Consider the following 10,788-nt stretch of genomic DNA (forward strand, 5'->3'; position numbering starts at 1 on the left):
TTTTTAAGAAGAGATTGGACAACTATTTGTGTGAAATGGTATAGGGTTTCCTGCCTGACCTGCCTGCAAGTCCCTTCCAACTCTGTTGTTCTGTTACATTAGTCCACATCAGTAAGAACACATAGCCAGCATTGTTACCAAAGCCTGGTTCCCCCTCTTGTGCCAGAGAAACAAGCATCAATCACTTTTCTTATCTGGGTTTATCTTTGAAGACATGTAGTTCCCCTTTGCAGGAGCAAACAATATCTACCCAACATAAAATTGTACTGTTGATAATTTAGAAGTCATACAGTCCAATGCTCATTGAAGAACTTGCTTGCTTATGGCAAACACATCATCAGTCTACTTCTGAATGAAGGCAGTACAATTCATTGTTTTACGATTTCACTATTCCTGGTAGTATTTGAGCTAGGAGGGGAATCTAATTCTTGTCAGTTTCATAACAGTTCTTTTGTCCAGTCTGAAGAGATACCTTGTGCCAGGTTGTGGCTTTACGGGACCCATTAGAAGAATTCAAACATTATAAAAACTTTATTAGATTTTAGTCCAAGAGAACTGGGAAATTCATCTGCACTGGGAGAAGGGAAAATCTTTGTTGTTGTTGTTGTTGTTGTTGTTGTTGTCACTTTTTCATTAAGAGTGCCAGAAAATGGTTTGGGGTTTGCACACTTCCTTGTTGTGCTGATATACACAGGTACATCCAAATACAGGATTCCTCTCCACCCCTCCTCTTTCTTGCAGTCTTTTCACCAGTACCCCCAAATAGTCACTCTGCGATCTTCTGTCCATCCACCATTTCCCTGCTTTTAAGCAATTTCTATAGCACTGATTTAAGAAAACAAAAAATTAACCTTTTAGCTACACAAGGAAAAGCTTCACTGTTTTACTAGTTCCATTAGCCTAGGATAAAATGATTGTGAAGAATTTAAACATGGAACTGCAACACAAACGAGCAATGGTAACAGAGATACCACCTACAATGAATTGAATGAGACAGACCTTCCAAGGCTATTTGTGCCATTAGAGGTTGGATAATAGAACTGTTGTTGTGAAGCAAGAAAAGGCAGGGAAAGTTTGCCTTTACAATTGGCTAAGGACAAATTGAGCATGATGTTATATATTCATGTCCTCCAGAATTGATAAGTGGGTTGCCCTAACTAAAGTTTTGAATGTGTAATTAGCCATTGTCTGACATAAATTCTCTATGTCCACAAGATTGGAGAAGTTACATGGCTAATGGAAGAAGACTATCTTACTCTGGCATGCCATTATTACCATGTACCAAACAACACCAAATAACTACCATGTACCTTTGATAATGCGGGTTTTCTTCATAGAAAATTTTAGCTGTGTGATGCAATATAATTGGCTCCAAAAATATTTTGAGAACAGTTAAGTAGCCGGGACGACTATTTTGTGACTACTTACCCCTAAAATAGTTCATGATTGCTGATGATTCAGCATCTTCAAACTAGAAATCAGCTACTAGTCACAAGCTTACCACAAGGGCCGTCATCTGAAGGAAAAGTATAAAAGTTGCTACTGTTCCTTGAAAAAGCAGACTGCTAGAGGTCAGCATCTGATAGCAATAGTTAGTCACAAACAGCTTTAGCTCAAAAAACTGAAACAAGAGATTTTTGGATGGGTAGCTCTATTACTTTCAAATGAACACCTTCAGGACAAGAAAGGAGGAAGATCTGTCTTTCTCTCTCTATTCATTCATCCTTTATGGAGCAGAATAACAAGACGATTACAGATGGGTATAAAGAGTTAAAGCCATATAACATACTGTATGAATTGAATTTTAGACATTAATACCTTAACAACATACTAACCAATCAATTCTATGATTTATAAGACATTACTAGAACTTCTGCACAAATACGTACCTTTAAGTTGGTGTGCACCTTTATTGAAGGCATTTTATATTATGTCTGTCTATTAATGTGTTTGGAAACAAGCCCCAATTTTCACTTGTTGCAGCAAACTTTTCTGGCCTTGCAAATTATATTTTGCTGTAAATTACTGGCACTGTTTCTGTTGATAGTTTTCATAATCAAACATTTGTAAGCAGACTGTCTCTTCAATCTGTTCAGTTGATGCACTTTACCTGATCTTTCATTAAAGTAATCAAAACACTTGCTGTGCTGCATCTAATGAATGTTGCATGTATGATTAAGTACTTTCATTCATATTGCAAGTTTGATTTAATGTAAACTGCCTTTCAGCCAGCCATTAGCTTAGCTCCTGTGTGAATTCGATTAATTGGCTGAATTCTTCCAGATGTCCATTAAGTATTACAGGAATTTCTATGTGAAAACAGCGGGGACTGTCTAGCAAAGAACTAAACAATCATAGCTTATATTACTGCCATGACTTACAAAAAGCTGGATTCATTTTCATTAATAAAACATCTGTACTCCTGCACAGTTATGCATCAAGATTCATTTATTTTATGTGTATGCTTCTTACGATGACCATAAATGATTTGTTAAACAGAAGCCCAGTAGCTCTACAACATAGCACACCGACCAAAAAGCATTTAAAATAAAACCAGGGTAAATAGATACATTTGTACATAAGAATACTATCAGGAAAAATATTTGCACAAGGCTAATATGGCTTATATCTGCTTCTCCTATTGCTTAGGCATCCATCACCCATCTTTCTATTTGAACTTTAAGTAGGCCATTCTCAGCCTTTCCATCCATCAACAAGAACTAGGGAGGTTGCAATGGCACCCTTAGAAAATGTCCTTTCATACAATTATATTGGACTTTTCATACACATACACAAACACACTTATTTACCAAATTTATATGGCTTCCCGTCTCACATAAGATCGACTCTGGGAGGTGTACAATAAAACCAACTACTAAAACAGAATATAAAAACCAGTTCAAACAATTAAATAATTAACATGAAGAGCAAGATTGCAAGAGGATTAATTAATACGTTATACAGTATGTGTGCAACCAGTATGCAGGTTTTATGCTGCCAGGGGATTCCCAAGCCAGATAAACACGTGTCTCTGTGTGTGTGTACATAATTGTATAGACCTCATACTTTAATGAGCCCCAACATTTAACAATAATATTGGTTTCAATTATCCCTAACAAAAAACATTTAGGTCTTATTTCTCACCATTGGTTGTATGCTCTTAAATGGGGTCTTTTTTTTTCCTTCTAAAACAAGAAAGTGCCTCAGTATAGTTAAATTGAAACACCACAGAAGTGTTTTTCTCTTGTAGATATCAAGAGGAATCATGTTCCCATAGCTACATGAGTTATCAGAAAGACACGGTGTTTAACTAATTACTTTTCAGATGTTTTTGTCAACGTTTACCATTAGGTAATTCCATTCTGTAATTTTAACTTTTTAGAAAAGAAGTAAAATTCATTAAAGCCTACACAGCCATTCTAGAATTAAAGAAGACAGATTTTACCACTTCAATTATTTCCTAGTATTTTGGTCATGTAGCAGTTCTGCAATTATTTATTTGCAAAAAATAGCAGGAAAGAGAAGCTTCGGAAAGGATAGAACTGCAGGTTTTATTTATTTATTTATTTATTATATTTCTATACCACCTTTCTCCCGTAGGACTCAAGACGGTATACAGTCAAGAAAAAATATAGATACACAAACATCATAAAATTGCTAATTAAAATTATTATTATAACATAGTTTGGCCCAATTAAATAGAACCTAAAATTAGATAACATTTTAAAAAACATTCACATGTTCATATGTTTAGCCCCGCCTGTTGGAACAGCAGGATTTTGAGGGCACGGTGGAAAGTACGGAGATCAGGGATATTTCATATCTCAGGGGCCAGTTCATTCCAAAGGGTTGGAGCCCTCACAGAGAAGGCCCTCCCCCTGGGAGTCGCCAGTCAGCATAATTTGACTGACGGTACCCTGAGTAGTCCCTCCCTGTGAGAACGAACTGGTCGGTGGGAGGCTATTGGTGGCAAAAGACGGTCTCGTAGGTACCCAGGTCCTAAGCCATAGTCTGATTTCCCGTAATTTTTCTTGACTGTTGCACTTTAGATGTGAAAGTCAGAGAGTAGTGCTAGGTCTATTGACTTGAGAACTTCAAGGCCCAGAATCCCTTAGTTAATAATTTCAGTTCTTTGAAGAAGTCAACAAGGTACCTGTCTGGTTGCAGGAAAGGAACAAATTCAGGTAAGAAAATAAACTGATCAGAAAAGGAGCCACTGCTGACTCCTACTTTCTAACTTGCAAATAGCAATAACACTTAGCACTTTTTACAGCCCTCTCTAAGCAGTTTACAGGGTAAGCATATTGCCTCCAATAATCTGGGTCCTCATTTTACCCACCTCAGAAGGATGGAAGGCTGAGTCAACCTTGAGCCGGTGAGATTTGAACTGCTGAACTGCAGCTAGCAGTCAGCTGAAGTAGCCTGCAGTACTGCACTCTAACCAGGGGTGGGTTCTACTTACCTTTGCTACCGGTTTGCAACGGGGCCGCACGCATGCACAGAAGCATTTTTATGACGTCAGGGTCAGTGGGAAGAGCCTCCCGTCGGTTTTACTACCAGTTATATAGAACTGGTGTGAACCGGGGGCAACCCACCACTGACTCTAATCACTACGCCACAAAAGCTTTAAGAAATGTAGGGCCAGTGGGATTTTGTGATTAAAACAGTTGAAGAATAATAAACAGCTCTGAATTATTACCAAGGTTCTTAGGAAGGACACAAGAACAGACCTCAGACCTACAATAGCCCCTTAAATTGCCTCTCTGTTGGGATGTGGTGCTGGTCATCAGCTTTGGATTCATGGTCAATCATGGCTCTGAGTCTGGATGGCATTATGAGATGGAAGTCTGAGTCTGGATATGCAAGAAAGGCCATCTGCTTCATTTGTGGGCTTCTCACAAAAGCATCTTGAGGGCTGTTGCATGAAACAGGAAGCTAGATTAGATGGGCCTTGGGCCTATTCCAGCAGGGCTATTGTTATGTTCTTAAATCCCCATAAGAAAGCATCGTTTTTGGATCAGTTAAGGGTTTGGTCACAGGAACAAAGAACATGCCTTGCTCGATCTTTGCTCTGATATATTCTTGTGTCCTTATTTGCGCTAAAGAGACAATAGATCCTATTCTTATATATGTTGTTGCTATAAATATATATATGCCATATAAATGTGATTAATAAATAGATACACAAATAAATATAACTTCATTCTGGAAGATCAAACAGTAACATGACACTGTTGAGACAAGAAGGAAAAAAGAGATTCCTTCCTCTTGAGAACATATGAGTGTGAATTTCTCCTGGGCCAGTTGTAAAAATGTTTTAAATGTTGCAATTTTACCATTCTGCCAAGTACCTCGTACCCTGACCTGTATATAACAATGCAACCTGTTGAGGCAGGTCATGCTCTAGAACAGTGTTTCTTAAAATGTAGATCTACAAACAGACCCCCCACGACATTCTCTCAGGAGTCTGCAAAATCAAAATTATTTGTCAGCCTACGTTGACAAACAATGCAACATTTAAATCCCATCAAACAATTTGAGAAATCGTAGCAGCAGCAAATGCATCTATTTTATGTTTTAATCCAGTAAACAATGATAAATATTACTCAACCAAACATGAGCTTGTTTGGGATCCTCCATGGTTTTCAAAAAGTGGGAAGAGGTGTTGAGAGAAAAAAAATTGAAGAAACACTGCTCTAGAAAAATACTTCTGCTGAGACAGAGTTTTGCTAGTCAGCTACATTAGGGATAAACTGAAAAGATCTGACATGCCATTTTTTAAAACCACAGATGCCAAACCATTTATGCTCTTGACCTGTAGTTTAAGGTTTTGCTAAGTGTGGTCTCATTGACAATATTCTAAATGGATATTTTAGTATTGAGAGGCAACTATTAATATATCTTTTGAATCTCCTGATGTTCAAAAAATTGTCCCCAAGTGCCAGTAAAGATACAAATTACTCCACATGAGAGAAAAATTACCCTACTTAATGTTGAACTGCTTTAGTGTACTAATACTTCTGAAAATCCCTATTGATTCCTATGATTAATCAATATTTATTGGTTAAGCTGCTATCTCCAATTCACCATATGACCTAGCATAATATTATGCAAAACGTTTAAAAAATATTTTTGTCAGTTCCCATTAAGAACATATCACATGGAGATAACTGCATGTTGTTTTTGTTCAAGATTTATATTCAAGGCTTAACTAAAATGGATATTATGATATATTTTTCCAGATACTGATAGCAGTGAGCCTTGAAACCCTAAGTCTTCAGACAAGGCAAAGTGAGCCAAGTAAGAGCACATTGAAAAATCAGGGTATGTGTGTGAGGGGGAAGGAAGCCAGTATAATAAGGAATCAAAAAGCATCAAGTGACAAGATTAATGATAAGAAAAGTCAGATGTAACAAATCAGTCTTCCAGGTAATCTGTAAGTCGATGTCTTGTTGTTGTTGTTAGTTGCGAAGTCATGTCCGACCCCTTGTGACCCCATGGACAACGTCCCTCCAGGCCTTCCTGTCCTCTACCATCCTCTGGAGTCCATTTAAGCTCACTCCTACTCAGTGGTGGGATTCAGCCAGTTCATACCACTTCAGAAGAACCGGTTGTTAACTTTTTTGAGCAGTTTGGCGAACTGGTTGTTGGAATAAATCATTAGGGCAGAGAACTGGTTGTTAAATTATTTGAATCCCACCACTGCGCCTACTGCTTCAGTGATTCCAGCCAACCAGCTCGTTCTCTGTTGTCCCCTTCTTCTTTTGCCCTCAATCTTCCCCAGCATTAGGCTCTTCTCCAGTGAGTCCTTCCTTCTCGTTATGTGGCCAAAGTATCTGAGTTTCATCTTCAGGATCTGCCCTTCTAAAGAGCAATCAGGATTGATCTCCTCTAGGACTGACCGGTTTGATCACCTTGCAGTCCAAGGGACTTACAGGAGTCTTCTCCAGCACCATAGTTCAAAGGCCTCAATTCTTTGGCGCTCAGCCTTTTTTATGGTCCAACTTTCACAGCCATACATTGCAACTGGGAAAACCATAGCCTTGACTATACACACTTTTGTTGGCAGGTAATGTCTCTGCTTTTTAGTAAGCTAAAGTCGATGTCTAGGGTAGCCATATCTGGGCTGCAAAACTCTAGATGACGAGCAGGTGTCAGCAGAGAGTAACAGAAAGCTTTTTATACAATACCTATAGCTCAGAATGGATAACTTTAAATATAATAGTAAACCAGAATTCGTATCAATGGGTTTACAAACAAGCAAAGTAAACACGGTTTGTTTGACCAATTGATGGCTAATTTCCCCCAATATCAGATGAAATAAAGTCCCACCTTAGCTATAAAAAGCCATCTGGGTGACCTTGGGCCAGGCATTTATATGCTGCCCTGGGTCTTCGGAGAGGGGCAGCATATAAATTGAATAAATAAATAAATAAAATAAATTCTCTCTCAGCTCAACCCACCTCAAAGGGTGGTTGTGGTGGGGAAAATAAGGGGAGGGAGATAGAGGGATATGTTCACTGCCTTGAATTATTTGTAAAAATAATAAAGGTGGGGTACAAATAAACAAATAAGATAAATAGAATAGGAATTATAATACCTGATAGGACATGTCTGCTTATATACTGTATTTCTAGGAATTTATAGTATTCTCTGTATAGATGAGAGAGAGAGACTTTGTGAAGTGAATCTGTTTGGTTTGGTTTGGTTTGGTTTGGTTTGACTGTGGGCATTTGCGACAATGCTTGTGTAATCCTTTTTAATGGCTTTTGTTGTCTGTATTTTGCCTCTTTTTGTGGGAGACAGTTATAGGGCATTTCCCTTGTGGGAGGAAAGTTCATTTCCCCTGTGGGTTTATGGGAGGATTTGTTTGGGGAGTTCTATCGGTTTTCTGAAGGGAATGCAAGCCTTTCCTGAGCTAAACTATTTTGCCTTTTGTGAAATGGGAAATTGGTTGTGTTTTTCTGGAAACAAACCTGTGATTTGGCATTTAGAGGTCAGATCCCTATCGCTTTCTTATGTCCAGGGAGGGTTTAGATGTGAACAGAAGAGCGTTGCCATGGTGATTAAAGAATGAGGAGACCTGAAGAAGGAGCCTTTTTCAGCAGCCCTCGCCTTCTTCTGTGGGCTGGCAAGAAGTTTGGGATGACATTAGGAATAAGCCAATATGCCAGCCAATAAAGATAATACCTTGTTTAAACCAAGCAGAATTTTAAAATCAGTTCTGAGCTGTGGTTTCATAACATAGTTTTAACAACAACATAAAATCACAATTTGCTTCCTGAGATATAGCCAAACATTAAATTGAATTACAATCAGGCAAAACAAGTTCCAGTTTAGCATTATCTATAAACAAGGCAAGACAGTACAAACGTAGGAGTAGTCAAAGTAGTTAAATTTTCCCTAGATATCATAAAATCATATTCTCTTCTATTAAAACACTGAACTGTCCCACTGCATACTTCCTTCCATGTGGACATAGATCAATTAAGGACCATACTTTTGCTACAATTGTTTGCCAACTATGAATTCATCTGGGATGGATGATTCAGCGGAATCATCCATCCCACATTGTTCAAAAACCTTCCAAGAAGAAGGTTATGGTCTGCTTTATCAAATGCTTTGCTGAAGTCTAAATTCAATACCTTTATAGCATTCTTTTGGTCCACCAATTTAGTCATATTGTTACAGAAAGCAATAGGATTTGTCTAGAGTGACCCCTTTTTAAGAAATCCATGTTGGCTTTTGTTGTTCACCCTGTTCATTTCTAAGTGTTTGAAAGCCCACTGCTTAATTCACTTTTCTAGGACTTTCTGAAGTTTTGATGTCACGTTGATTGTTTCCTGGATCTCCCTTGCCCCCACCCCCATCCCACTTTCAAATATTGGATCAATCATGGTTTTTCTGCAGTCTTCTGGGCACTTCTCCTGGGCTTCATGATTTCTCTAAAACTTCAGTCAGTGGCTTTGAAATGGCATCCACCAGTTCCTGGAATATTATCCATCTGGTCCAGTACACTTGAATTCATTAAGAGCAAATAGATGTCCCCTCACCAATTCTTTATTTATTTTGATCTATATTTCACTTCTGCTCCTCCAAATGCTGCTTCTGCTTCTGACAAGGCACTGCTATTCCTTTTCTGAAATGGCAGCCATATAATATAGGAATTAAGTAATACAGCCTTGTCATTGTTGCCTGTCACCATCTTGTTATCCTCTCCAAGTAACGGATTGACTATTTCCTTGACTTACCTCTTCTTCTGGACTATTCAAAGAACACTTTTGATTATTTTTGGCAAATATAGCAAGTTTATCTCATGCTGAAACTTAGCCTTTTCAAATCCTTCTTTTCAGATTGAAGCTTTTTCCTGATATTCTGCTTTTGTTTTGTGGCCCTCTTTTCTTTTGTTAAATTTGTCCTTTTTGTTTCTTAGTTTATCAGAGAGGGCTTATGCAACCACACCAAGCATGTCCCTTTCTTCAGTACTGATTGTGTTTGGACCTTAATTATCTCATTTTTCAGAATTTGCTAAGTTTCCTGAACTTTTTTTCCCATCACAATTTCCATCTATGGGAACCTCCGTAATTTTTCTCTTACCTTGTTGAATATGTTGCGTTCTCTTTGCTTTCTTCTTTTTGCTTTTTTGCTTCATATTCTTGTTCTATTCACACTGGTCATTACCATGATATTCCGATACTATGAGACATGCTGATTAGCAAAATTCGATGTTATTTCCATTGAACTATAAAATATTTCTTTAAAAATTGGGGGGGGGGAACTATGAACAAAGAAGCAAATATTAATTGAAAAAAGAAATGACACGCTTCTCCTAAAATACCATTCCATCTGAGATTATGTATTTTAGTGACTATATTCAGCTTTTAAAATAGTAAGCTTTTATAGTATGTTTTGAAACACAGATGTTGGTACTGAAAATGTATTTCTATATGAAAAGAAAACAGTAAATCAAAAATATATAATATAGTATTGTATACTGTATCAAACTATCATGAGCCATTGTATTCACTTAAATGGAAAGTATTTTTTTAGAATTCTTTGTTTTGTTTTTTAATATAAAAATGCCCACAATGAATTTTTAAAAATAAGTCAAACCAGGCAAGGTAAGCCACTGGTAATTTGTAATTTATAACAGTTTTCTGTTTCACTGAAAGCAAAGGTACATAAATCACAACTTCTTTTGAAGCCTGAGGTACTGAAAAATTAAATCAGCAGGCCTTGTTATTGATGTTTTTTCTAGCACAAATGTTTTGAAATCCCTGCCTTTCATATGTCCCTGAGAAATAAAAAGAATTGTGTGATGAATCATTTGAACTATTAATTCCTTTAACAGATTCATATCCAACACTTTCTTTCGTTATTATATTGGTCACTATTTGTCCTCTAAACAACCTTTTCTAGACGCTGATTTTAGGTCCCATCTCACATTTTGTAAGCCTCAGCAGTGATCCTTTTTCATACAGAATAGTAATGTGGAGGGAAGTTTGTCACAAAGTGTGTAAATTAATTCCAGCAAGGGCTATGTCATGATTTCTTTAGATTTCAAGCAACTTCAGCCTTCTTACCTCTGTTGTTTAGAAGACTGACAGAAAGGAAAGATTCCTTCACCGATCCACTGTAAAGAAGCCCATTTTCTTGTTGTACTAATTCTCTTCTCCTGCTCATGCCATATGAGCTATCCCAGGAGTTCTGAGTTAAGTGAACATATTTCTTTTCTTCACATCCTGGGCAATACGTAGAAAGCTTGGGCAAGGAGCTTGTTTACTTATT

Source organism: Pantherophis guttatus, chromosome 1, assembly GCF_059756535.1.
Source record: "Pantherophis guttatus breed Tessera chromosome 1, ASM5975653v1, whole genome shotgun sequence".
Taxonomy (NCBI): Eukaryota; Metazoa; Chordata; class Lepidosauria; order Squamata; family Colubridae; genus Pantherophis; species Pantherophis guttatus.